The sequence below is a fragment of the Athene cunicularia genome (assembly GCF_003259725.1).
Source record: "Athene cunicularia isolate RWA chromosome 14 unlocalized genomic scaffold, athCun1 chr14_part1, whole genome shotgun sequence".
NCBI lineage: Eukaryota > Metazoa > Chordata > Aves > Strigiformes > Strigidae > Athene > Athene cunicularia.
The window spans coordinates 9,345,123-9,351,686 of record NW_020799118.1 but is presented as its reverse complement, the minus strand read 5'-3'; the positions used below and the strand labels follow the sequence as shown (position 1 = coordinate 9,351,686).

Sequence of the window (6,564 nt, the reverse complement as noted above, 5' to 3'; positions counted from 1 at the left end):
CGCCCTGTCAGTGAGCAAACAGAGCGGGGGAACCGGAGGCGCTGCCCTGGGCATCCTGCCCACCAACCTTTGGCCAGCGGTGCCGTCGATGGGCGCCAGCCTTGCGCGCTGCTTAACGCGGCGCAGAGGACGGGGCCGAGATGTCCGTGATCTCCAGAGGGGAGAAGATCTGAGCGAGGAGCATCTTCCTGGCCCTTTGGAGGGTGAATTGTTGGGGTTGGGTTTGAGCGTGGGAAAGCCTTTGCTCTTGCTGAGCAGGGTCTGCGTGGTATGGTGGCACCTGCCTTTGAGAAGAATCTTAGAAAATTACATAGCAAGTAACTTTCCTCTTAAAAAAAAAAAAAATAAAATTACCCTACAGAAACACCTAAATTTGTATTAGCTTGGGCAGGATGGTTCTGAAGCGACGTAGAGAAAGGATGTCCTTTTCAGCCTGTCATTCTATAGGTTAAAGAAAACCCAGAGCTTCAGCTGAACCTTATTTTTCTGGCTATTGATTTATTTAGGATTTCAAGATCTATTGGATACCCCCATCCAGCTCATACCATCACCAATGGTTTTATGTCCCCAATCTACATCTCAGGACACTGCAGCTCACTTTCACATGCTCTGTGGCCCCCAGTACCCGGCTGGAAAGGACAAAGAACTTTCTGCATAGTGTGAACTGCTTTGCAGCGCTGTGCTGCTCTGCCTGCTCCCACCCATCTGCTGCCTGGTGTTGCTGTCTAACTGTACCAACCCACCCTTGAGGTATCTTGCTGAGCACAGCTTGGGCTTACCAAATAGGTGTCTGCCTAAATTATTCCTTCCCAGAGAAGACTTTACAAGCTTGGGCCGTTCGGATCAATGGGGTAATTCTCCCTTGCCCTGTGTGTAATATAAACCCCCTCCGCAAAATGTTAAGTTTCCCAGCATCAGCAGGATGGGGATGAAGCTGTAGGTCAGTAAAATAGCTCACAGCAGGGAAAGAGGGTTGTTTTTAAAGGCTCCAAATGGGCTTGTAAAACAACAAAACCATATTTTGCCTGTGGTGACATTTGCATGCAGAGATGTCTTAGTGAATCTGAAACTTGGAGAGGAGAATTTGGGCCAGTGTCTTTTGTAACACAAGATGTGCTATATTAATACCATTCGGCCTCACTTCTGAACTGTCACAGCATTACGTCCTTGGGACTGGATGTCTGTTCATCAACCCAATTTTTTTAGTGATTGCTTTGCTTCACTTGCTTTAGTAAATGAGAGCTACTCGCAGGGATGTAATGTGCTCATCTGCCTGGGAGTAATGATAAACTTGAGATGCCCTGGGCTGCTTAACATAAATTAATGTCTGTAGATAATATTTAAAATGTTCAGGCTGAATTCTGTTATTCATCCTGGGCAAGTGTGGCAGACCAGGTCTTTCTGGGTATGAGATAATGCGGGATAAGTGTCCAGCGAGCCTCCAGAATGAGGTGTAAGTGTGTTCTTTGCTGAGGAGTGGGATGCACAGAAGGATAAAGGTGAGAGCTGGAACAGAGTGGACAGCTAGACGCTGGAAAAGTACTAAAGCAGAGGAAAAAAAAAAAAGTGAGACTGAAAAAAGAGAGAGGGTGTGGAATGAACAGAAGATGAGGAAAGCAGAGCATACTTGTGCTTTCCCACATGTATGTATCATCATAGTGCTGATCTGGTACAGCTGGGGGTAAGAGAAAGGTCAGGATCCCTGATTAATTATTGTTGTTTCTCAGGTGGGTGTGTTCCTTTCCCTGAAATCCCCAGGATCCATGATAAGAGGTAGCCATTTAGCTCAGGGATACTGATAACAAAGAATAGGATGGGTCAGAAAGAGAAGAGGAGAAACATCTCTATTAGTCACTTCACAAATCTGTGTGTTTGGAAGACAGCTGGGTTTTCTTTTGCTCTTGGAAGTTTTTGTTTCAGAAATCAGCCAGTCAGTGAAAGTTTTTTTTTCTTCTCTGCTGTCAAGAAAGGTTATTTTCTTTTGTTACTGTTTTGGCATTTGGATGAGGCTCAGTAGCCATAGCCCTGAAGTAAGAGTTTGTCCCAGGTATTTTATACCCATGTATATAATGCAGAAGAGCTTGCAGCTTGGCATTGTTGAGGCTAAGCTGTGACCATGCAAAAAATCAAAGCTTGGGATGGACAGGGAGCATCAGGGAAGGCAGTGCTTTTTCTTCCCGGCTGTGTAAGTAACTTCATCCCCTGAAGGGTCATTGCATCTCCTTGGGGACATCTAGGCAAAACTTGCTGATTGCCTGGGTCTGTGCCAGAATTTGCCACTTAATCGTGATTGAGGATTATTTAAGCAGCCAAGTCCGGCAAGCAAGGCTGCTCTGTTCAAGATGTGTGTTCCCCAGGTTTGTGCACAGGATCTGGACACTTGTAGCCGGGTGAGATGTGGTATTGAATGAGATGAGGTCATATCTGTCTCTGGAAGAAAAAAAAAATCTCTTGTGCAAAGCAGGGCTTCTGAAAACTCCTCCCAGATTTTGAGGGCATGTCTCAGGTAGGGAGAACAGGCTTACAGTGGCCCTGGCCACAGCAGCTGGGAATGCAGAAAGGATGCTGAACTAGAAACTGGGAGTTGGAGTTGAAAAAATCCTGAGAGGTTACATTTTTTACTTGCAGTTTTGGTTGTGGGGTTGGTTTTTTTTTGTTTTTTTGGTTTTTTTTTTAAGTTTCTAGTTAGATTTTTATTAATTTTATCTTTGCAAAACCTTAATTTGCAATGTAAGTTTGTTTTTGAATAAAAGATGTTTCAGTTGCAAAAATATCATCCATCTGTAAGGAATAACGAGATTGCGTTAGCTACGTTTCTGAGACTGAATTCTGGGGTAGGAGCCACTGTAATAAAGTCGTTATCTGGGGCATCAAGTCCCCTGTCATGACATGCTTCTGTGTTAAAGTCAGGGTTCTGGATGTTGGTTTGCAGTGTGTTTGTTTTGGTGGGTTTAAAGATGTGCTTTCACAGTGAAGACAGCATGGTAAATGCAGTCTTAAGTGCAAACTGAACAATCTTGCTGAATTGCTGGTGTATAATGGCTCTCCATGTATTAGAATAATCTTTTTTTCTTCAAGACTAATGTGGCAGTTCGGCCTTTTTATTTTTTTTTTCCCCCTAAATGATTCTTTGTCTCAGGCAATCTTTCCTCACATCATGAGACGGATGGTTATCTCAGGGCATAACAAGACCTTGAGTATTTCTCTCTTTACTCCCATTTTTTTATGACTTAGGCTTGTGTTTCCATGGAGCGAGAAGCATTTACATTGTAGGAGGACAGGGAAGCTCTGAAGACAGAAATGGAAATCCCATCAAAGGGATCCTGCAGTTTAAACCCTCCGGCAGCAGTTTACATGGCTTGTTTTTATCATTTTCATCTTTCTTATTTGGGATGGATTACTGGGACATGGATCCTGGGTAACATCAGCCTCAGTGCCTGGGGCTCAGGGGGGATGAGGGGTGGAGGAAGAGCAGAAGGCATGTGATGGAGGGGAGTCTGGTGTCAAAGCGTGGTGCTGCAAAGCCGAGCAGATCTGGTATTTTGGTGTAACAGTATATATAAAAGCCTGAGTGTGGATGGTGTGTGGCTGAGGTGGTTGTAGTCACCTTTCCTGCAGGCCCAGCATCTTTTCATTTCTAAAGCAGGTGAAGCTTTTCCATTCCCTTGTTGTCATGAAGTGAAGGTGGTGATTAGAGGGGAACACGCGATTGCTGGAGGTTGCTTGATTTACTCAGGGTGAGAAGGCACTGGAAGTATTTGATCTCAACCCTCTCCTTCCCCTATCCAACTGCTGGTCCTAAAAACACAGATCGGGAAGACAACTGACTGAGTCATCGGGTCCTGCCTCGTGCTGTCATCTGCAGCGACATCTCCCATCCCCTCTGTGGAGTGATGGGGCTCTGCCTCACAGCTAGTTCTCTCTCTTGCCCCCACTACCTCCTACTGGAAAGCTGTTCCAGGGTTTCGCTGCTCTAATGGCGTGAAACGGGCTTTTCATTTTCAAGCTAAAAGTGGAAACTTGTTCCTGCACCTTCATTGTCCTCTCACTTAAACAGTGTTTTTTAATTTTTTTTTTTTCCTTGGGAATTTGCCAGCCCTTCTCCCTGGTCATAAGCAGAGCGGAGGGGTAAGAAGGTTAAAAAGAAAAAAAAAAATAGTCCCGTAGCAGTTGTGTTTAGCTCGATGCCACTTTCAGCAGGGAAAGGGACTTTTTTGAAACAAAGGAAGTTTAATGTGACTGTTTTCTGCCCAGACCTGGTGCCTGGGTTGCAGCACAGTCCTGGGCTGCAGACAGCAAGCAGAGGGGGCTGCTGAGACCTGCCAGCTGAATAAAAAGACCTTGGCAAGTTTAGTGCCTTCACTGAAAAATTTTCCTACTTAGAGAGGAGTGTTGGTGGGAGGCTGTTTGGCTTCAGTTTTAACGTCTTTTATTGTTATTTTTAAACATGCATGACCAGGGTCTGTTTATTAATCTCCTAATCTTTTCCCAAAGTAAATAGCAACAGAACTTCAGCGCTGAACATGAGGTTCTCCTGGCTGGGGCGTTTAGGAAATCAGCAGCAGCTGAGTGGCAAGCAGAAAAGGCTTCTTGCTTGTGTTGATTGCACTGAAATCCCTGTGATTAGATCCTGTATCACAGGGCATGAGTTACCTTTCTAGTGCAGGGTAACAAAAGGTTTTGCCTACCTTGAGAGGTCTTCCTCTCCCCTCTAGTCTTTATCACCTCAAACAGGGGAGAGAGATCAGAAAAATCTGTTGAATCTCCATCCCAAGAAAACACAGGCTCCCATCCAGCTGGTGTAGCGGGGATGCAGCCGGGCAGCTAATGAAGGGTCAGGCTGATGTTTGTGTGCTGGAGGATGTGCTAACAGGGTATTGCTGTGCACGGGCTACCTTCTCGAAGGGATTTGTCTTGGTCAGCAATATACTGTGCTCTCTATAGTGGTAACTGTAGTTTAAGGCAAAAGGTGGAGCAGGGGCATCCGAGTAAGCTTTTGCTCTTTTTTTGTGGCTGCTTTGAGCCTGCTACAGCTTTGGTTGGTGGCATCTGGGGATTTTTAAACTGGAACTCTATATTCTGGATACAGGAAATACTGATTATTTATTAAAAAAATTAAATTCCACTGGCATGACGCTTCCAATCTTCTCCACTCTCCTTTTGGTTTGTATAAATTGTCTTGTGTCTTATGTTGTTTTTTTCTGCATCCAGACTTCGTTTTCCCCCTCTGTTGGCTGTTCAAGCTGCAGAGTTCGTTGTTCTGTGTGCTGGGTTTTCCTGGGGCTTGTGGTGGCAAAAGGGGCTGGGTTAATTTCTGAATTTAGCTCTGTTCTAGTTTTGCTTTGGATGCTTCCCTAATCTCTGTTTGTGCTTTCCCTTTCAGATGAATGAGGTAGGAGAACACCACCCCAATTCCCTTTCACTGCCTTTAGTTTAGCTTTGTTTACGTGTTCAATTTTTGAAATGAAGTTGAATCAAGTTGTTTTGTGTTTTTTTTTTTTAATTTTGAAAGCATTGTAATCTGTTTATAAATGACCAGAAATCTCTACCACGTTGGGCAGGGAAAGCCTTCTAGAGCTGGCATCGGTTGTTCTGAAGCAATGATGATGCAGGATAAGAGACTTTCTGCACTTAAAACACTGTATTTGATTTAATATTCCCCTTGTTCCTTGTTAGTTGTTATTCCTTTTGGCTGGACATAATGGAATAAAGTAATTTGTGTGGAACTTGGGCATGCCAGAGAGTTTTCATTAGGCTTGTTTGCTTGAAACTCTGGAGACTTAGAAAAAAAAATCTTTTTTGGGCAGTGCCCAAAATGTCCAGATTATGATATATTACCATTTTGGTGCATTTTTTTGTGCCCTGCCCAGCTAAAATGGCTTAAATAAAGTTACTGAACTCCCCAGTAATGTCCAGCATGGAGAACGTGTTCCAGCAGTTGAAGTGTTTAGCAGCAAGGTGGACTTCAGCTGGCTTGGAGACCTCACTCCTGCGGGCAGGCATTCGCACCACTGGCCGTACAGCCTGGGGACACTGCTTCACTAAACTAATGGTGCTGCCCCAAAACTCACTTTTCTTGTATGAATACGCTTATGTGAATTTATTCCCATGCTTCATAAGATGTCTTATCTTGAAGCCTGCATTGGCACAGTCAGTTGAAGGGTTGGAGTCTGTGATTATGCCAAGGTTGGAGATTGCTGGCATTATCTACCGTGCTCCTGAGATGACAATTTTTCACGTTGTTCACACTGGAGAGCAGAAATGATGAGAGAAGGACTGTGATGTGCCTGGGGAGCACCGTAGCCACCGACAGCCCCAAGCCTCATGCAGGGCTTTGGAAAAGCATCCCCACAGAAGTGGGTGCTCACCCTGGCCAGCAGCCATCTGTCTGGGGATCTGTCACCAGTTCCTGCAGAAGATGTGTGGCTCTAGAGGTCTCGTAACTAGGCTTTTTCAAAAATGGCCACAAGGGCAGGGAGCAGGTGAGACGGGGAAGCAGCATTGGCAGAGCCCTTCAGAAGATGGAGTCGGAATCCTCCAGCCTGTCTGTGGGCAGAATGTCAG

At 45.0% G+C, this 6,564-nt stretch overlaps 1 protein-coding gene across 1 annotated transcript in view; it reads left to right on the top strand.

Moving 5' to 3' along the window:
* Positions 1–3,653: 3,653 nt before the first annotated feature.
* ADAP1 (ArfGAP with dual PH domains 1) overlaps positions 3,654–6,564 on the top strand; it is a 57,142-nt gene continuing 54,231 nt past the window's right edge. Inside the window, exon 1 of the mRNA XM_026859107.1 lies at positions 3,654–3,737. The gene's annotated coding sequence lies outside the window, so the exon portion shown is untranslated. The remainder of the gene's footprint in view (positions 3,738–6,564) is intronic.